At 47.0% G+C, this 22,668-nt stretch overlaps 1 long non-coding RNA gene across 1 annotated transcript; it reads right to left on the bottom strand.

The window, feature by feature from the left end:
- Nucleotides 1-10,006: 10,006 nt before the first annotated feature.
- LOC142587305 (uncharacterized) lies at nucleotides 10,007-21,093 on the bottom strand. Its single transcript, XR_012829445.1, has 2 exons — nucleotides 20,646-21,093; nucleotides 10,007-10,563 (listed from the first exon to the last, which is right to left on the bottom strand). It is a non-coding gene; the product is annotated as an uncharacterized LOC142587305 (long non-coding RNA).
- Nucleotides 21,094-22,668: the final 1,575 nt, after the last annotated feature.

The following is a 22,668-nucleotide window of genomic DNA, read 5'->3' as shown; positions in this document are numbered from 1 at the left end:
TCGTGGATGCGGCAGAATACCAGGGAGACTGCGCGGCGTTCGTAGCTACCGTCATCGAGGCGTCTTCCGGCGCGACGAGGGCAGCGGCGAGCTTACGGGTCCGCGAGGCGTGTCAGGCGGAGGAGGTGGCCATTGCCCTGGCCATTGCTGACCCCGGGTGCCAGACGGTGTTGTGCGATTCCCGAAGTGCAGTGCGGAATTATGCAAAGGGCAAAGTGTGCGGTGAGGCTGTGCGCGTTCTGTGCTCGGCTGACCTGCAACGACAGAATCGGTGTGTTAGAATCAAGTGGTTCCCGGCGCACGCGGGCAACGATGCGTCCGAGAAGCACGATAACCACAACGAGACGGCACACGCAGTGGCGCGAGCGCTAACCAACCGCGCCGCCGCAACCGACCGTCCAACGTGGTGTAGTGCCAAGGACCGCATTACGACGTTCAACGAACTTACCCAGTTCCACCGCCTGGCTCGAAGGACTTTCCCACCCCCGCACCCGGGGCTGAGCCGAGCGGAGGCGGTGCTGTTCAGACAATTGCAAACTGGTTCTTTACCCACCCCAGTATTAATGACTCATCTATACCCTAAATTATATGTGAGTGATGTGTGCCGCGTGTGCCAGCGGGAGAGGGCCACCTTGACGCACATCCTATGGGATTGCACCAAGTTCCCCAATGAGGCTTCGACAAGTACAACGATTCCTCCGCGACTCGCGGCTGCGGCGGAATGCTACGACCACGAAAGCCAAACCTGGGCCGTCCAGCAGGTCTCGGCGGCTCTTGAAAGACAAAGGCCGAGCGAAACCGACGGAACGTTGCCCCACAGGGCGACCAACCGCGGGAGTAACACGCGCTGGAGTTGAGTAGAGACCACCCGCTGAGAAGACGTCAGGGCCCGCGTCACGGCGCCATTTAGTCATGGTGTCGTTCTGCAGGCAACTACATGAAGTTGTCTCTCTCTCTCTCTCTCTCTGCACCATTCGCGTCACACGATGAAATCAGATAACACAACGTTCGGCGACAACAGATAGCCGGGTAGAAGTATCTATAACTTTCCAGAAACTTCGGATACATGCAGGCGCGTTCCGCGCTGTGCGATTACATTTTTTAGGTGGCGAAACGTGGTCGGCCGATAAAAATAAGTACACGTGTCAATATTTCCTCTTCAATTTTTTTGGCCGCTATTTCCACTTGGTCTTCTGAGTAAAAAATCACATCTGGCGTTTCCTCGCGCGTCGTTCGTGCTTTAGTTTCCCTCTTAAAACTCCGTTTCCTGTTTCCTGTCCGTTTCCTGTTTCTGTCTTTTTTTCTGTTTCTTTCTGTCTGTCTGTTTCCTGTTTCCTGTCTCCGTTTCCTGTTGTACAGCGCCACCTGTGGTCGCATACTTTAGTTCACGACGCCACCGCTACGCTTATTTCCGTAGCACTGTGGAAGGTACAGTTTCCCTTCTCTAAGTTTGCATAGGTGTTCTGTGGCACTATTCAGCGTTGGCACTACTATCATAGAGAAAGGAATTGAACAAGAGCGGACACTCGGCGAAAATTGGAAACAGGAAACACGTCACGCTATAATAGAGAGTTTAGTATAGGGGCCCCTAGCGCTTGGGTGCGTTCGCGTTTGCGTAAGCAAGCAGAAACACGTTACAGGTTAGCGGCCCCAAACGCAAGCCCCAGTGAGGTCGCATGCGCTCGCAGCGCCATCAACGTCTAATCTTTGCTGCGTTATCATTTCTTAAAACACGAAATCAAGCATATGAAGTAAAGCACATAAAACTATTCTTAATAAAAGCAGTTAATAGAGAGGTTTATAGTGTCCGGTATTCGGGTAAACGCAGGCTGGGGCGTTGGGGCGGAGCCATGAACGGTTGCGGCCTGCATGATGCAGCAGAAGCGTATCCCCGCAGGCTGGCTGTACCCGGTTGCGCATTTACATTCGCTCGCCTGTGCAGCCGGTCGACGGCAGCGCCGCCCCCGCGGCACCAACGGGAACTATATATCTAGGTAACTTTTCGCCCTAGGGGAGCGTAGGTCCCTAGGTGTCGTGTAAAAAACGCACCTAGCTCCTGAAACGCCCTAGTCCCCATGCGCTCGCTCGCGCGGGGCCCATAGAAATATACCATAGCGCAGATAGTATGTGGTAGTATCAGCATGTATCAGTGGTAGTATTGTTTGTGCCAACTCGCCGGAGTAGCAGAGTAGGCGGTTCATTGTGCGCGCACGCAAGCAGCACGACCACGAACGAAGCGATATAAGGTGGAACGGCGCGTTTTACGGCAATTGAAGTTGTGTGTGTGTGACGCGCTTGGTGTGTGCAAAGAGCAATTTAGTTGCGCATGTGACGAATGTGTATGCGCAAATAGCACGACCACGAACGAAGATGGAACATCGCGTTTTGGCGTGCGCAAACAGCAATCGAGTTGCGTGTGTGACGCGTTCGTTCGCGCAAACAGCACGACCACGAACGAAGTGATGCAACGTGGAACAGCGCGTTTTGCGCAATCTAGTTGTGTGTGTGTGTGTGTGTGTGTGTGTGTGTGTGTGTGTGCGTGGCGCGTTTGTGGTGTGCAAAGACCACGACGACGATCGTCTTCTAACTGCGCCAGAGCAAACCGATTGTTGGATTCTACATAGGTATTGAACGGGCGTTAAACCTAGAGAAACACGGGATTGCGACGCGACTAGCCGCGATGTATAGTGAGCATACACATTCGTCACACACGCAACTTAATTGCTCTTTGCACACACCAAGCGCGTCACAAACACACCACCCACCCACACACACACACACAGCTTCGATTGCCGTAAAATCCGCTGTTCCACCTTGGTATCGCTTCGTTCGTGGTCGCGCTGCTTGCGTGCACGCGCAATGAAACTCCCACCCTGTTGCTCCGGCGAGTTGGCACAAACCCTGCGCTAGCGCATATTTCTATGGGCCCCGTGGCGCGCGCATGGGGACTAGGGCGTTTCAGGAGCTAGGCGCGTTTTTTACACAACAACTAAGGACCTAGACTCCCCTAGGGCGAAAAGTTACCTAGATATATAGTTCCCTTTCGTGCCGCGGGGGCGGCGCTGCAGTCGACCGGCTGCACAGGCGAGCGAATGTAAATGCGCTACCCGGTTTGGAGGCAAACCGGATGTGACGTAAGCCAGTGGCGTACTCCCTGCCCCCAGATAGGTACTTGTACGACTAGGGAAGGACGCTGCTAGGTGCTGCTGCTAAATCCCTGTGGTGTGTTGCCGGCCACATGCGGCCACTGCCGGCTCACGTAGGTTCGTTCGCGTGGTCTTGTTACGCCTCGCTGGATCGTGTTCAGTCATGCCGTCCGTGCGCGGCGTCATTGTCGGTGAGACAGGTTAAATTCTTAAATAGGTCGCGCCTGCGCCTAATTGAGTCTATGAAAGCCTGCACATTCAGTTTTGTGGGCTACAATGCAGTGCGGCTGGCGTGAGCTGTCTCCACGATGCGCTTCGAGCGTGTCGATTTCGCCGTTCTTTATGTTGGCGGAAACGACCTTGAAAGCAACATGGATCCACAAGAAATATGCGACAACATCAAGGTAAGTCTACTGAAATCACAAAATTTGAAACAATAAGCGCTAATAGTTGTGTTGTCTTTTAAATTTTAGGCCTTGATTGTTCAACGAGACGGCCCCCGTCGTGCTGGTTTTCAAGGAGCTCCCTCGCTGCGTAGAACATGCTGATGCGGAACAGAAAATGCGAAATCGTCGCTTGCTCAACCGCAAATTGACGGCTACGCTGAAGCGCATGCCGTGTCTGCGGAATTTGAACCCCGAGGTATGGACCCCCCTTTTTCCAGCCGCATGCCGTTACATACCGTCAGGAACACGCTTGGCTTATTTCTGACTCGGTAAAAAATTTTTCACTTTTTCTCGCTGCTCGCTGCGGAAGAAATGCGGACCGTTTGTCGTAGTTGTGTCTCCATTACAGGGTGGCATTACTGCGGTGAACAAAGCAAGTGTTGCCGTACATACTGTGCGCATTTCACCCTTTGTTGGGCGGTCGGAAAATATTGGTCCCACTTTTCAGGGCAACTTCGCTACTCTGTAGCGGTGAAGTGTAATTTCTACCATTCAACATTCCTGTGTAGATATGTCTCTGAATCACGTTAAGCACATTTTTTCGTCCATTTCTTTGTCAAACAACGCGATAGAGCGATTGCGCAGATTGTTTACTTCCCGTTCTACAATGTTTATTTTATTCTATCGCCTTCCTTCAAACCACCACAGCGGCAAATGGACTCTTTTTATCGAAATTCCGTGTTTTCATATAAGCTGAATTTTGGTGCGGTTAGGTGTCTAAATTTCTCGTGCCCACAGCTACCAAAACTGGTGATCAAATTATTAGCATCGCGAACAAATCGCATTCCTACATATGCGAGCTGCTACATACACGAGCCCTCAAGAATTTTCAAGAAGCATCTTTTTTTCTAAGAACCCTTGTGATATCGGAAAGCCCTGATTGAGGATTCACATACAAAGCATGCTCAGTAAGTATAATGAAAACGTGCACAAACAATGCATACTGTACTGGGTACTCTCGCTGCTTCTAATCACATTACAGGTGACCACGAGTAGGTAGAAACGGGCCTTGAGGCTGTATAGTGGGATGTAATATTCCCACTTTTCGCTATTACAGAATCGTAGTCAGCTTTGAGATTTTACGTTATGTGAAAAATACTTCATAAAAAGAAAAAGCACTTGTAATGTCTCGGACACAAAGCGGCCTGTTCTCTGGTTGCGTCTATGAAAGGGTTAAGGTGCACACACTATTCAAAGGTCGCATTAAGGAAGAAATGAGCGGCACCGTACTGCCTTCATTTCTTCAAACCCTTCAACAAAGCTTGAACAAGAAATGCACGCGAGGGTGTCACTACAGACAGCTGCGGCAACACTGACGCATGCGCGAGAATATAAAAATGAGGTGCAGCTGTGCGGTGCACGCTGCCGTGAAGTTCGAATTACAGTTTCCCCCTTGCGAAACTACCGGAAAGGATATATTGCATCCATCGGTGTTAATATATTTTCTTGTTTTCAGCCAACATACACATCCCCGTTAAATCAAATAGATCACTGTAGATGGTGGCCACAAGCATATTACAAGAACTGTGAATTGGAAGCTGTTCGCTGCCTGTGGCACAAAGTCATGCAAGGGTACATGTAGTCTTTGTGTGCACATTGACTTCATGTTTTACTAATTTGACTGGCTCCTATTGCACTCTGGCTGAATAGCAATAACACACAGGCCACTTTACGTTCAAACTACTTGAAAGTCTGCGAAAGCTGAAGGTACATTCATAAAAGTTCATAAGTCCATGGCATTAGTGAAAAAAAATCTAAACCTTTTCTGGTACAGCTGTGCGTTGTCAGAAGTGGCTCAATGCATTGCAGTGATTGAACAGGCACATATTGGCTGTACCACTTGGATTTCAGCCTGCATGCGTTGGCTGGACAAGAAATTCTACGATATTTTACCTCCAAACTTTTTCTCACGAGTGGAAAGCGCTGTTTCTGTTGTAAATAGATGTGGCTTGCACACAAGGTATGTGCATGCTAAGTGCCTTGGTAAAGAAAAGTAAAGGTATGCTGCATGAACAGAAGGTGCTGCAGCCACATAACCTGACCTTTGATCTTCATTATGCTCGCAGATTGAAGGTATGGAACTAAGTGCGTGTCTTTTAAATGCTTGATTTCAGCCAGTTAAATTTGCCAACACGGGGATTCAAACCACTGGTGTCCCTCTGCTGTTGGGCTGAACTCTCAATTTAGTGAGAATACTAACCACTGCGTTCATTGGTGCTGACAGATATCAAGTCAGTTGTAGCTTGGCATTACTGTATTACGTCACCAAAATGCTAGAGAACCACTTGAGATCCTTCGATGTCAGCATCCTCATAATCAGTAATCAAATAGGTCAATTTTGGATGGTATCCTTGCAAGTGTAAGAAGGCTAGGCCACAGAAACTCGCGTTTCTGACTTGTGCACTATTCAGCCACGTTAAAATGTGGGGAGCCTAGACATCTAAAAGACGAGGAGCAAGCAAATTGAATGCAGCTACCAAGCAAAAAATGTGGAAGCGTAAGCTGTTGATTTTTTTACTCCAAAGGCACGTTCACACTGAAGACAGAGCGGATAAACCGGGCAAAGCTCTTGGCCAGGCGGATAAAAGCAGGCGTTAAACGAGGCGGCAAGCCCGATCGCTCGCGGACGACTTGTTTTTCCCGCCCGCCAGAGCTGTCCGCTTTGCCGCAGCCAATCAGAACACCAGACGACGGTGGCGTGTGCACGATAAGGATGGACGACCGGTGCCACAAGACGGCGACAAGTGCGCCACAAAAACGTTTGGTGCTCCGCCTCGGCGGTGCGGGCAGCCAGGCAAGCCGTCCAGTATACAGGGTGTTACAGCTAATTTGTGCTGAGGCTTTAAAAGAGAAAGACGGAAAGAAACTAGGCCTGCAGTACTCAAATGCAATCAATTCAGTAAACTACCCTTTTGAGCAACTTTAATACTTATAGCTCATTCAGAAACATCTGCTTTATTTTATGAAGATAGCTGCTGTGGTTATTTTTTCAGGACAAAAGAAAGCGCACAAGATCGAAAAAAAGTACCATGCAACTATGCACTTTTGAGCAGTGACAAACAAATGAACAATGCGGCATGCAGACAGGATGTAAAAAATATGCAGATCCGACACACTGAAAATTATGTAAGCAGCTTTCTTTGCTGCTTCTGTTCATTGATGGCATTTAGCAGTGATATGTTAAAGGGACACTAAAGGTTACTATTAAGTCAACGTGGACTGTTGAAATACCATCACAGAAACCTCGAAACGCTTGTTTCGTGCCAAGGAGAGACTTATTTTAAGAGAAAATGCGTTCTGAAGCGTCCGCGTACCTCTAGCGCAGTTCAAATCGCCCGCCCTCCGATCGAGGAGTACTGACATCATGGTCTCATAGTGACGTTGCGCCATCGGTGAGTAGAACGGCGTCCGCAGACGGCGCTACGTCTTTTCTGCGCAAAACGCGAACGCGCGGCCAGAAACAGAGCCGACAGCAGAGCGAAAGCGGGAGTATGGTGGCTAGCGGAAGGAGAAAGGAATTACGTCCCACATTACGTCCCACGGCACACGGAGAGTCCGTTTTCGTTAAACTATAGGCTGCGGCGAGCTCGCAGCGTGGTCGGCGTGGTCTATGAGAAGCGACGAGCCTTTTCGCACTCGCAACAGGGCATAAAAATGTGCGAATCGACGCAAAACTCGGCCTAGAAACGTGCTTCGCCACAGCCAGGGCTCAATACGACCCAAGCTGGCACGACCCAGATGTCGTTTCCCGCACCGCCACCAGGCGCCGCTACTATACCTCAAACTCCAGCGCAAGACGCCCATAAGCTGGTACTTCATTCTATGACGCTAACTTCGACGCTCGTCGCAATTGACCCTGACACCTACAGATTGGCTCGCGATGGTAGGCTCAACTTCAGCGATTTGAGCACCGACGAGCGCGACCTGCTGCTGAGGGCTCGCACTGCCGGCGTCGTTGCGTACTACGACGGCGGCCTCGACACCGGCTCTCCGGAGCGGGAAAGCAACGAGGGCTTCCCACGACATCACATGGACGTGGCATTCTCGCTGCTTGTTCCAAATGAAAGTTTCACGAGCCAGCAGAACCCTCACAGCACGACGCGATAACGAAACTACTGAAACTCCAAAGCGTGCGCGGCGCAGAGTCGAGCGCGCAGAGTCGAGCGAAAACGAAACCTTTCGAACACCCATATTACTGAAGGGCAACGTCAAAATGTTATTTTTTCTTAGAATCGAATAGACGTAGACAATTAGCATTTTTTTCCGTCTTATAATCGAATGAAATGATATTTTTAATACGAGTAGTTGAGTATTAGTAACACGAATTATGAGGAGTCCTTTCGTCATCGGGCTAGTACCGGAATGTCGCTGGGGGGTCTCAAATCGTGTCATGCATTTACCTCAATTTCTCGGTTACTAAAGCTCTGTTCGCGATTATATTGACGCCTTAGACGTTCTATAACATTGCTCTACCACTTTAACTTGAGTTTCTGGTAACCTTTAGTGTCCCTTTAAGTGTTACCTTGCATGCACCACTTGTGTTTGTAGTACAGAGCTCACAGGCAGACGTGCACTCCAATGCTCAAGGTGGTGTTGTGCACCATCCATATCCTGTGAGAGTAGTGGCACTGTCATTCCCTTGCATGGCGCATCGCATAGCGGGTGACGTAGAAAAATCCTTTGGAGGAATAGTTGCTGCCACGTCCTGTGCCCGACAGAGCAGCGCCTGCTGGCCACCCAGGCTTCTGTCATGCAGCATGGCCTCCCAGTGTTGCAGTGTAGGGACATTGAAGTTTTGATGCTGGACCACCACTTGCATACTGTCGTTTTGACGCCGTGGTGCTGTATTGCAGCTTTGCATCTGCACATCCTGTGTCAATTGCTGGCATGGACACACTTGCCGTGTTTATTTTTTCAGAAATAGCATAAACATGCCATACCACACCTTGAACTATCATTATAATATTTTTAGTTTGCCACCACAACTGTCACCATGTCTAGTTGTAGTGTTTTTCTTTTAAAGAGACTCTATACGAAGGATGCTTTCTGATGGCATCTTTACCTTCTCGTATGATCATTCAGCAAGCACAAAGTGCTGCAGCTTCTGCAATGCTTTTGCCTATTCCTTCCAGGCACACTACTCTCAATGTATCATTAGCGCTGAAATAGAATACTGCCCGTTGCCCAAAGCAGCTTCAATATAGATTCCAATTGGAAGAATAGGCAGACTTGTGGCAGTATATGACTTTCTATAGCCATAAAAGGCAAGCTAGCATAGTGGGGCATCTCAATGCTTGTAAAAGCATTCAACTGCATGTATCTCCAAATAACTAAGCTCAAGCAGACACTGTCAAAATTCGTGCTTGTCACGGTGAGTTGGTGCGGGAACTTGAAGGTGTCGCTTTTCCTTCATTTTTGTGTGTCTCATGTTTTTGCTAAGGCTCTTGCCACAGCAAAGTTGCACTTGTGGTATTTTAGAAGGGTAATTTACTAATCACCTAGGTGATGTCATTTCCTTCATTTGGTTGCACTTTGTGCATCAGTGCAATAAATAGGTCAAACGGCTTAATACGAAATGTTTCCAGGCCATTTTGGCACAACACTTGTGGATAGCATTTTGGTGTGGCTTGGGCGAGACTGAAAGAGAGAAATTGACACATACAAGCACAAAGGCCAGGCACTGTTCCCTTGTGGCCTGCACAACCACTAGAATAGCAGCTAGTCTTATCAATTCATACTGAGTATCACAAAGTGTAACGTTGCAAGAACTGTAGCTTGGTTGATGAGACAAGGCACTTACAGCTGTAGCTGAAACATGTGTGATCAACATGTACAAGGTTACAATACTCTACACCCTTTTTGTATTTAAGTTTTTAACTTTGCCCACAATCTGATTACAGCTTTCCAGAGTTCCTTGGAAAATCCTCCCATGCACCTACCATGTGGCGTGCAAGATGGCAGCAGCAGCTGTGGGAACAGTTGAAGAGGTGAAGAAAGGTCCACTTTATAATAGGTTGTATGTAAATAAAACTGATTGAACTCAACCGATTCGGCTTCCACTTTTGTCAAGACAATTGTCAGCAAAGCAATGGAGCAATTTCAATGGGCGATACTAATAAATAGTGCATAGAAATTCTTGGAAGCCCCGTCAGCTTTCTTGCTGTTAACGGGCTGTGTTGGTGAGGTGGTTTAGGCAGGGAATGCCAATTCACGAGGGATGGTCATGGCCACCATGTTCAATGTATGTGCAGCATTAATCAGTTCTCTAGACCGAGTGCACTAATGTCATGGCAGGCCAGCACTTTGTCACATGATACATTTTCGAACCTCGCATGCTTTCTTTGGGGCTGAGAAAATTAATGAAGCATGAAACTAAAATCGGCATGTTGCAGTTTTCAATTAACCATCACTGCATTTGTCCATTCTTGAAACAAATTTTATTGTACCAAATGCATACAGAATGAATTTGTGGAATATCCAAAGTACATTTTGCTTGTTTTGGTCAAGCAGCTGGCAGAACAAAACCACAAAGTTCCAAAGCAGAAAGGTAACACTTCTTTTGAAGTACACAATTGGTGAAACAGTGTTGCTAATACACGAGTGCAAAACTTGCAGCCGAGTAAAAAAAAGGGAGCTGCTACACACCACTTGGTTCCTTGACCATTCATTTGTTTCTTTTGTGGCTGATTTTTAAAAATCCTTGCTATAGCAAATGCAAGGACATCAGAAAATCAACGCACAACAGATATTGGTGCTATGGTGTAAAGTAATGAAGATATAATTTTGCATGCACATTATTTAGTCTGAAATAGAGGGATACAGCACAAACATTACTCTTCAATCCCAATAAAAAATATGGAACTCGAGGGCTACGGATAAATCTTGAGGGCCTCGGCTTCTGTAATGTGCAGCTATACTTAAGTACACAAGCATTTTTGGATTCTGCCTCTACCTGGGTGCAGCTTTGTGACCTGGAATGAAAAGCCACAGCCATCGAGCTGCTGCAGTGGCGACATCACAGTAAAAGGTAATAGCGAAAAATTAAAACAATAATATGGCCATGCAACTTGCACATCAGATAGGTCACCTGAAGCTTCTACAGTGGAACCCCGTTCATACGTTTTTCACCGGACCGCGAAAAAAAAAACGTAACAGCCGGGAAAACGCAACAGTGAGGAAAGGTCCGAAAATTAATGAAAACAGTGCAGCTTTGCCTTGAAACCATTTATTTCGACATCAAGTGAGCTTACGTCTTAAAAAAATCGAGAATGGTCGATTGCCGTTTTTTCCGCTCGCTGGAAAACACGACGCGTTTCTCGATGGCCTGGAAAGCCGCATTGTTCTCAGCGTCGCTTTGAGGTGCGACGTACCTGCGAAGGAGGTCCAGAGCCGCGACGGCTTCTGCAAAGCTCGGGTCCGCCAACTCCCCGGAATCATGCGGCTCGTGCTCCTCGTCGTCACCACAGTCTGAGGCTTCACTCGCGACCGAGTCTGCAACGATTTCTGCGATACTCCGACACTCGGATGTCACGACAGCAGCATCCACGGCGACGTAGTCGTCATACGTGACTCCCGTGGCACCCAGCGCATTCAAAGCTTCACTCAGCTCTTGATCATCAGAGGCTGCTTCCGTCTCTTCAGCTTCCGTGGCAGTTTCCTCTCCGCCGTCCATGCGAAAGCCACACCGCGCGAAGCAGTGCTGTGCAGTTGACGCGCTCACTGCAGTCCACGCTGAAGCGACGTAGTGCATAGCGTCCAGTATTGAAATGATCGTAGGCTGCTGTCCGCGATCAATACGCGCCAGACAGCGCTTTACGATGGACTTCCTGTACGAGTGCTTTAAGTTCTTTATGACGCCGGCATCCAACGGCTGCAAGTGGCTTGTAGTGTTTGGAGGAAAAAAAACAAGCTTAACGTTCCGAAGAAACGACGGGTCTTTCGGGTGGGCAGCACAATTGTCCAGAAAAAGGACAACATTCCTGCACTGGGAGCCCATCTTATTGTCGAAGTAACGAAGAAATTCTTCGAACAAAGAACCCGTCATGGGTTTCGGTATTTTCCGATTACCCATGGCTTCAGCTTGTCCGAGCCATCCATGTTGCAGCAAAGGAGCACCGTCAATCTTTCTTTGCTGCATTTGCCTCCGTGGCATGCTTGGCCCTTCAGGCTTAAAGACTTGGATGGCTGCACCCGAAAGAAAAGACCCGTTTCGTCGGCATTGTATATGTCACGAGGCTCATACCCCTCAATTATGGCAGATAGTGTGGCCTTCCAATCGTCGACTGTTTCTAAGTTTACACTTGCTGCTTCCCCGGATACCGTCTTATACGCGATGCCGTGCCTCTTTCGGAAACGGTCGATCCAGCCATTTGACGCCGCAAAGTCACTGATGCCCAGTCGGTCGGCTATTTCCATCGCCTTCTCGCGCAAAATGCTGCCGTCGAAGTTCACACCGGCAGCGCGGGCTTGTTTAAACCAAGTAAGAAGCGACTCGTCGAGGGTTCCATATTTGGCGCCACGAGCCTGCTTAGCTTTCGGGCCGAAGAGCGCGGCATTCCCTTGTATCTCGGCACGCTTCGAAACGATGCTGTTAAGCGTCGAGGGTGGCAGACCAAGATCCTTGGCGATGTCGACTCTTTTCCGCGCTGGCTGCCTGTCGACTGCGTTGAGAACATCCAGCTTTTCCTCGAGGGAAAGCGCCTTGCGCTTGCGCGACGCCATCAAAGGACGACAAATCGGTCGCGGTGTTAGCGAGGCCCGACGAGGCGTAGGCAGCGTAGGTGTTGACGGGAGGACACGGACGACTCGGATGGGTTGAACCGCACAAACAAGAAAGACTGGATTAGCGAGGCCTGACGAAGCGTAGGCAGCGTAGCTGTTGACGGGAGGACACGGACAACTCGGATGGGTTGAACCGCACAAACAAGAAAGACTGGATTGCTGCGGGCCCGCGGGTTTTACTCGCTTCGGCTGACGAGGCAGTGGCCATCTAGTGGCAATCTCTCCAACTCGCGTGCGGCTTTTTATGGCCTCTGAGATTACCTACGCGCGTGCAAGGGTGTAATCTCAGAGGCCATGGTCTTGTAGCCAATTCCGTAGCCAAGCCTGGCCAAGACTCGTCAAAATGGCGGTTGGCGCGCGTTGCCCGGCCGGGTTCGGGGTGCCAGGTCGCGACGTAACATGCGGGAACGTTTTCACAGCTACAACGTAACAGCGGGGTACCCAATACATTGGATCCTATGGGAGCTATGCCGGGACCGGACGAAAACGACGTAACAGCCGGGAAAACGCAGCAGCGAGGAACGTAACAGCGGGGTTCTACTGTATTTCCAATTTTTCTGGTGTTGCATAGAAGGACAAAAATTTTGAAAAGTGATAGTGCACGATTTTCATACATTAACAATTATGCATATCTAGCTTTTTTTTTTAACCATGCAGATATTTAGCAAAAAGTTTTGAGCACGGAGAGCTCGGCGTTTTTGCAAAGGAGTTTCTAGGTGAGGTGGACACACTTTGCTGCTAATGCGAGTTTCAGAAAATTAATTTTGAAAAATTCAGTCACTTTTTTTATTAGTAACTTGGCGGCAGCCTTCTAAATGGCATATTTGGAGGCAGTTGCATGTGAACGCACACCCTTTCTTTTTCTAAATCTCGAAAATTGCACTTATTCTGAAATATTGATTATCGCGCTCAATTGAGTACAATCAAAACTTGGTGCATCCTCCTCCACATCAGGCGGCAGTGCCCTGTCAAGAAGTGTGGGACAAAGCTTAAATGATAGCCTGACATGGCACACTGACGCACATGCTTGCCAGGCAAAGTGTGTCGTATCAGCAGCTACAATGACTGGCCAAGATGTTTCCATCTGATGAGATAGCGGGACCTTCTTTTCTGCGCTCCCAGCACACTCGGTTCCAATATTGCCTCGATTTACCAGTAAAATTCAATGATGAATATCTTGAATTAGGTGCAACTTTCAAGATTTGTAAGAAATGAGAGTGCATTCAAATGTGACTGCCTCCAAATTTGTGGAGTTCCAAAATAGAGGAATTCCTCTGCAAGAATGCCACATTTGCCGCGCTCATAACTTTAAAACAAGAAAATCTGTATGGTAATAAAAGACACCCTGTACGTAACAGTGTGCATTGGAGCATTTCATGCAACCAATATTCAAGCACCTTCTGTCTACAAAGAATTCATAAAGCAAATTTATGCATTAAGACTGGAATCAGTTACGAGCACTGGAAATGCAAACACTGTTACGAACCCTGGTCACATGCCAGGCATAGTGTTGCTGCTCTCTGCGTAGGGCCTATGAATAAAAACCACCTTCAACATCGTACAGTAAGCTACCAATTGCTATGTGTAGGAAGACTTACAGTTCTTTAAATGCAATTATGACCTAGACATTTTAAAGCTTTTCTAATAGTGTACTTTTAGTGAACAAGTACCCCAAACTTGAACAACTCTGAAGCTATAATGCCATTATTATCTGAAAGATGCACTACACATTTTTTTAACGCAGTAAGGAAACATTCATAATCGACAATGCCACCATAGACATGAGAGTCATAATATTGCACTGCGTGCAGCAAGGATAGCACAATCTCGCACAAAAGATTAGTCTCTCCCGCAGCCTTTGAGGCCCTCTTTATTATGTCTCGTTTATGATGCCGTGACATGGTACGAAACCATGATCATGAGTTACTCTTGAATGAAAGCTTGCGCACACATGCATATTCCTGCATTGTAATTCTGGAGTGCACTTACAGTAAGGACACTGTGAAAAGAAGAAAAGGCCAACAGCAAGAACCAGGCGGCGCAGTGCTATTTGCACCTTCTCGGCTTTTGTCGGTTTAAGTCACCTTCACAGCAGCAGAGTCGTGTTATGCGGCGAAGCATATTTAGCATCATGCAGTGAAGCATATCTGAAGTTAAAGGGGACACTGTCACGGGGCCCCTGCTGGTGCTTATGGTTACCCGACACTATCAGCTTAAGTACTCGTACTGTGACCTCTTCATGCATTTGGACAACACCAATCGCCATGTGAAAACCTCTGTTCACTGCTAATCTCGCTAAGAGCCTAAATTGTTTCCAAACTACAAATTTCACCAAGTGGCAAACTTGGCAATGCTTCTGGAACCTCATTCTCAAGTACTTTAATACTACCAGGATGCTTCAATGTCAAACTGGATTGAAAACCTGGGATGAGATTGCGCAAGCTTCTAGCTTTCTGACTGTTTGCTTCACCTTCTACATCAGTGAGTAGGCAGTGTTCAATAGGCGCTCCCGCTTCACCAAGCACACGACCGCTGACGAAAGCACGGTGAAGGCGAATAATGAGAGCGCAAGCAAACATTCAGAATGCAAGATCTCGCCCTTTGATTTAGAGAAAGGAAGGATAATTTCAACACCAAGGAACCCAAGTATGCGTTCAACAACAAAAGCTTCTGAACGGGCCACTTCCACATCAGCACTGCGGAAAGACTGATTAGCTTATCACCCAGCAGAAATTTTCACTCGTGGCAGAAATTTTCACTGCCACAATCGCAGGTTCAAAGATATTTGCATGATGACATTTTGGGCCAAAAAGAAGATCCGTTTGAGTGATGGTGTAAGCGTGGTGCCCACTGTTGGCTCGGCTTGTGAAGAGCGACCTGCTGATACCAGGCACTCTAAGCAGCTCTTTTCGATGTCTGAATCGATGGTGACATGCACTAGGTGTCACTGCTCTTTGAACATGTTGAGCTGTTGTCCTTGCTTCATGAAACATTAAGTAACTACAGTTATGACATTGTCAAACAAAAGTGTTGTATTAGAGAATTTTGTTAACCACGAAGCATAATATCCCTGTACATTATTTGCTATGCAGTAAACTATTTTGCACCTCTGGTTGGTGAAAAAAAATGGATTTTTGCAATACCAGTAGTATTCATATTCGAAAAATATTCGCTTTGCACTTAGGTTTCATTATTCAAATTAGCTTTAAAATTGAAAAATTCATATTTCCACACCCATAGTTTTGCTCAAATACCTGGAGCATAAGTCATTTCAGGACGTAACTTCAGGATTAGCAACAATATGCCACCAAAGAGTCAACACAGTTCAAATTTTTTTACATTCTTTTACAATTGTTTCCTAATGTACATTCATTAAAACTATCTTAAGCCTCAATAATTGACTAAACTAAACTTTGATAACAGCTGCATGCTTGGATCGAACGGTGCATGTTCCGGCCACTCTAGGGTAGCAGTTTAGGGGAAAAAATATCCGTTACTTAGGAATTACACTTGGTGACCTTGTGCAGAGAAACCCCGGCTGGACCTTACCATCTGAAGCTGCTGCACAATGGCTATCACTGGCTTTTTTTGGTGTTCTCGATGGCATCCACTTGCTTGAGAAGCTTGACCTCAATGACGTCTGACCACTGGCAGCACTTATTTCTGTTTATCACAGATGAAAATTGCCTATGAGCTCTTATTTCGCCCAAAACACAGACTTTTGCCCCATTTAAGAAAGTGGCGCTCTCCAAGTCAGTGTGGTCAGCATGCCTGGCATGCACTTTCATCTCCTGCGTCAGAGTGAGTTACTATCCCAGATTCATGTGCTACAGAGATGACAGAGAGGTTGGCGAAGAAGTTGTGCCCAGACAGATATAATGATAATATTTATGTCTATTGCAATTCAAAGCCATCTATTAGAGCACCTTGCACCACCAGAGAAATCCTAATGGCTTCCTTTTCTTTCATCTCATAATGTGGGCGGTAACACCCCATTAAATGATCCCTAAGATGGTTTTTGTCAACCCTGAGGAAATCTCTCACAGAAAACTTGTAGACAGTCTTAATAAGTGTTGTCAGATTACTTTTCAATGTGTTCTTTATCATCACTGTGGTGGTCGTAATTTCAATTCATGTGCAGCACTCACACAGTGCGCACTCCTTGCAGACATCTGCAACTAGTGGCAGTTCACCAGCATATTAGAAGGGAGGAAAAAAGAGCATGGCCACACCAACCGCACCACAGCATGTGTATGCATCAGATGACATCGTGGAACCTAATTCTATGTCAGCAGGAAATGCATGGCTTCTGTCGCTATTTCGAGTGCAAATATTTGTCCCACGGGTACAGAGAAGTGATTATGGCAACCACATAATCCAGGCAGCTTAGCGCTGGGCAACTGCAATATTTATGAAGCAGCACACTGCATTCAAAGCCAGGCACTGTCACACTTGTCTGGGAAAATCGGTGCTTGTATACAGAGGGGCCGGACCATTTCAAACCACAGTCACGTTGGAACTCTGTCCACTCTTGTAGGGTGCATTTTCTGTGTAGTCGCTGCCACTGCAGGAATAATTTTCTACCAACTGCACAAAGAGAAAATTGCAGCACTGTGCTCTGCAGTGCTTGGTGCAAAGGCAGAACAGCCATGAGCCTTCTCCCATCCACAATTCAGAAATCCGCCAATACATAGATGGCTTACAGTGGCATCCCTACAGGCAGCACACACCACCTATATGCCGCCACTTAGTTTGCAACACACTGAGGGTCTCCATGCCTTTATGTAAATGCTCAAATATACTACAGGACAGGATCTTTAGGGAATAAAGGTTGTTTCACGGTCCTCACATCTATGCTGTGACAAAGCCAACTCCAACTGCACAGGTAGAAATTGCTGTGGAAAATTAAATTTTACAGTTCCATGTACCATATTTTCCATACAGTACTATAGTCTGCAGGATCTAATTTGGGCTGAAAAAGCCCCTCTCATTAAGCACCATGGCAAATATTAGTTATAGGTACATTGGTACGTTGGAAGCTGTCAAGGGAGCATTTTCTCAAACAAATATTTCTAATTAGTTCATTATTAAAGGAAATGGAATTGAAATGTTGCATTTTCACGCTGCCAGGAGGTGAGTGCTAAAAGCAACAGCACTCAACCCCTTTGCCTCCAAGTGATCTTCCTTCTTCATCTTCCCCCATGACAGAGCCAAGGGTTCACGTCACACTCGCATGACAAGCCCTGTCTTTTCTTTCCTTTTTTTCTTCTCTTCCTTTTTTGCTGTGGGGCACACATCCAGGGATGGCATTTAACATTGTTTGGCTTACGAAAGTAACGTGCCATGGTTGGTGATATTGCAGGCAGCACGTTTTACATAGAGACATTTGTGCATGTAACCTTGACTCTGGCTGAAGCAGGGCTTCGTTGCGACCATGATGGCTTTTGTTTAAAATTTCAGCTGTTTTCCCACTGTGCATCATTTTGATAATTTGGAGACAGGATTGTTAGTGTGTGATCTATGCATTGCACTTGTCGGTTTGCAACTTCCAATCTTGGTGAGACGCCTTTTCAAATAACAAAGTGCGACTGAACTTCCTGAAGGCATTTGCCTTCAGGAAGTTCAAGGGAAGCAGCCCACATCCGCATACCTTATTCACAGCTGTCAATTCTTTTTTTGCTGCTGCTCCGTATTAAAGATGGGAACCCAAGACTGTGGAAGTAGCGTGGGCTTGGTGGTCTGGAGCTTGCCATTGGTTGTCGGATCGAACCGCTGGCACCAATTCTTACAAACTGTGCACCCAGGTGCTCAGGATCGTGCCGCTGACTGCATTTTGCAGCGGCTCGTGAGTCCTCAGGGGGCCAGGCAGGAGATACAGCAACAAGGCAACGAGTAACAATGAATGTTTACTTCACATTGTTACGGAGTGGTCAACTCTGCAAGTTTCCCGATGGAGAGCGACAGACATGCTAGTTTGATCAAAAACTGAAGGCTCAAGTCCATTGGCGAAGACGTCCTTTATAGTGTTTGGAATACCCTTGCTCAAAAGAAGGAGAGAGAAAACACTTTCTACGCTGGCGGCCACCGCTCGATACATGGAAGTGCTCAACAAATTTTCTAACCCCCACTGGCTCAGCAGAAGGAAAGGCACTGACGTGCGCATACACACACACACACACACACACACACACACACACACACACACACACACACACACACACACACACACACACACACACACACACACACACACACACACACAGAACGCTGGCACCTTCCCTGCCGAGGACAAAGAGAAAGAGCGAATGCACACACGAAGCTTAACCGTCCCACTTGCTGAAGGGAGACAGCACTGTGGAGACTACGCAGACATCAGGGTGTTGTGCAAGCCGTGGGTAAGAAGGTGAAAATGCCTGTACAAATGATAAGGTCTTTTTGCTATTGGGGCCTCCTAGGCGTTTTGCAACGGTTGCAGGCGGCTCGGCGTATTTAAAAGGTCCAGCCTTTCACTGTTGCTTTGGCGCCGCGACACAAATCGTTGACCACACAGGCCAGTCATAACATCAGTTAGACTAGTTCTTGCGCACGCTCAAGGACACTGAGCTTGAACGACGCCATGAATGCTCTGTCTTTTCAGTGCTATTAGAACTGTTCTTGTATTTTCTGTGTATACGAAGTCGATTATAAATCTCTTGTGCATTTTGCAACGTGGCCTTAGATATCCAAGCACTGAAACGCAGCCACATGATCAGAGTGAGCAGCATTCACTTGCATATCGTGAGTTGCCAGAATAAATTGAAGATATTGTGCTGCGACTATCATTACTGCGTCATGAAGCAACCAGAAATGACAGTACCATGCTTCACAATGCGACTTTCATTTCTCCCCTGGTGCGCTTGTACTTCTCTGGTCCCCTTTCCACTGTGTAGGGCTCCCAGAAAAGCTTTTCTCAGGACAGGGGACAATACTGTGCGCTCAACCAGGTGGCACCAATTGCCCCAATCAGACTCACCTTGTCATCTCTCGTCCTGTCCAGTGACGTCCTTCACATTTCAAGGATGAAGGTTTAGCACTGTGTTTCCGATGACTCTCTTTAGAGCTCTGGGACAGCGCTTCCGCTGCCAGGGGTAATGCTACAGAACAGCGATTCCACTGACCCCAAGCAGGTACGCCATGTTTGAAGAGACAAAGATAAAACCTTGTGCAGGCTGTCCGGCATGCATATACATCTTTTTCTGCGCCTCTTTCTAAGCAACAATACTTTCACTGGTGAACAGGAAGGCAGCCTTTGTTTCTTTTTTTCATTATCGTTTCTCAGTTTTACAAGGCCATAAAGAAAAATAAAGAAAACAGGAAAGATTGCAAACCAGCCCTGCAATTTTCCTGAATTATTGGAAACGAATATGTGCGAACAGAGGATGCCAAATGAAATGAACAGCCAGGTGCAACAACAAGTGACATCATTCAGGTGGTGCAGGCGGTTTGGCGGGCCCATAAAATGCCTTAACGAGATTCATTTGAGCGTGAACATGGTGAGAAGGCTGCTTCTGCCTTGCAGTGGTGTAAAGACTGCTGCATGTCTGGAGGTTAAAATGCTCATCATTCTATCATACATGGAAGTATTCCGACTATTTAGTGGAGTCATGGGAAAGCCACTCAAGCCTACATTAGCAAAATGTGTAGTACTGATTACAGCGAACACACTCCCTCCATATTCATGCAACCGAATGCAAACATACTGAAACCTGAGGTGTACCTGACGAGCGTACCTGCCAACAGCCCATAGGACAGGAAAGGCAAATCCCTGTGCACGAATAGCGACTGCTGTGCATGCTCATTTCGGCAAACTGGCATAACAGATGAATTGCGAGTGCAATATGTGACTGTAAAGCACGTGGCGCATCTTTGTCACCATAGCTTGAGCTTGGTGAGAATCAAGTGGTTTGATAAATGTACAACAGAGTCAGCAATGGTGGGACAGTTCTTAGAAACTTCACAGCATGCCTGTCTGCCTCTACAATGTAAAAAAAAAATTGGCTTTGATCCAAGAGCCAGATCTTTTTGACTGGGCAACAGTCATGCACCAGCTTTGTCAGTTTTTTGATGCTCCCACTACTTGTGCTGAGGTCGCGAGAAAAGCCCGGAGAGAGTATAAAATTCGAGAATCATGTACCTCTTACATTGTGGATGTCCTTGCACTGTGCTGACGCATGAACGCCACCACGTCTCAAAATAATCGAATGCGACATATTAAAGGCACAAACACTGTTACCTTATACGTCCTTGGTATGCAGAACCCCAGCACCTCCACCACTTCTAAGGAACCGCTTTATTCTTGCCGAGCTAGAGCTATGGCGAGGAAGAAGCGACACACACTACGTACGGATGAGGAAGATGAAGGAAAGTCACATTGCGCTCACAATATCGCTAACGTGGTAGTTTCCCAAAGGAAGCGGTCACAGTGTATGCACAGGGATTCTCATATGTCTTCCCTGTCCAAGGGACTGGTGGCAAGCACCACAGAGCAGCACTGGTCAGGTGCATTCCAATTAAATTCTTAAGAATTGAGAAAAGGCCGATTCAACACAAAGCAACGATCTGACACCCTTGCCAACAAACCTGTTGCACTGGCATTAAGTTTCAGATATTTGCGGCCACACATAGGTAAACCAATGGGCAAGGTTCTGACTGGTGTTGTAGTGAGTACTGCTCCAGGAGGGCACATGCAACCGGCAAACAGATGCCTCAGGAGAGCATTAGAATTTAATCAAGGAGGCGGCAGGGTACCCAAGGGGCAGTGGAGGGATCAAAACTGGAAGCAGGGCGGTCCTAAACTGGAAGCAGGTTATGTTGCTCCAACTCACGGACCACCCTGACTCCAGCCTTGTCCGCAAAATGCGTCAGAAAATTCGGAAAGTACGACTTACACACAGCCTACAGACATCATAGATATACTACTAGCACGCGCAGGCCTCGGCGAGCCCCAACCCATGGACCAGTCCGCGTTCTAGCTCTGATGTCCCCGTTATCGATTTGGTGTCCTGGAGACGCCGCCAATAATATGAAATAGTGACACGTTGTTACTAGTAAAAAACACGATTTAAGCCGCTAACGCTACGTTCAGCACTGCCGCGCCCAACAACTTCTACAACGCCTGTGAGAACTTCACCAAGCAATGGTTGTTCTTGGCAATACTAAGAACTTGTGAATTTTGTGTACCGCTCATGCTTAACTTTGTAGTGCACTGTGGCTTAGTGAAGCACTACGATTGCGTGTAGCATACGTACACATCTTACCTGATAGACGGTGAACAGGGTCTTGTACAAATATCCGCTGAAGAAGAAAAGACTACACCTTCACATGTGTTAAAACACATGCCAAACTTGAAAAAACAGACGTACAATGAACATCCACACGTTAAAATAGCAAAAGCATCACTTAAAAGGCGAAAACTATTGAAAACTTTGCAAGCGCCATGGCAAGCGCAAATCCGCCATTGCTGCTGATATTGATGTTGATCAGGCTGTCCCCTTGCGATCGAGTCGGCAAGCGCGTGGAAGCGCGTTTCCTTATTCTATGGAAGCGCAATTGGCGCAATGTAGCCAAAATAAATAAAGAAAACTGCATCAACTCCGAATACACACACGCAAAAGAAAATCGTCGGGATTCTCTATAACGACGTTTCCAACCCCTTGACCGATATTTCATACAGCTCGTTGCATTAATTAAAATACCTGCAGTGCATTGTTTTCATAACGCGCTAAAAAAATTCTGCGCTTAAGCTTACCCGCACAAACACGCGGCGCAAATTCGTAGAACGCCACCAGTGCAGCCCCCCACCCCCCAAGAATATATATGACTAGTCAATAATAATAGCATACAATTATAACGTGAGCGTCGGCGCAATCCATGGAGAATTCAATTTTATTTGTTATAGAAAATCAAATGCAATGCAGTAAACAATGGATAGAATTAAGCATATAGCTTCGAGTCTACAAAAAATCTGCCTTGAAACTTGACGTGGTGACGCGGCAAATTGTGAGTATATGATTGAAAATAATTGCTATAGTGTGTTCGTGTATGAGTAAGCTTCTCAAAAGGAGTTTCAAGTGTTTCCATGGTATGGTAAGCTTATATCTAGATTCCTCAGGTTTTTTTTTATTCATATAGGTCAATTATGTTTAAAAAGCGAATTGGAAATCCCAATGGTTTTGTTTTTTACCGGGGGAACACAGAGTTGAGCCACTGTTTTGAAACAAACTTTTATTTAAAGTAGTTACAAGTAACACCGACAC

The sequence above is a fragment of the Dermacentor variabilis genome, chromosome 7 (assembly GCF_050947875.1).
Source record: "Dermacentor variabilis isolate Ectoservices chromosome 7, ASM5094787v1, whole genome shotgun sequence".
NCBI classification, from domain to species: Eukaryota; Metazoa; Arthropoda; class Arachnida; order Ixodida; family Ixodidae; genus Dermacentor; species Dermacentor variabilis.
The sequence above is the reverse complement of the archived record's forward strand: the minus strand, read 5'-3'. Positions and strand labels throughout refer to the sequence as shown.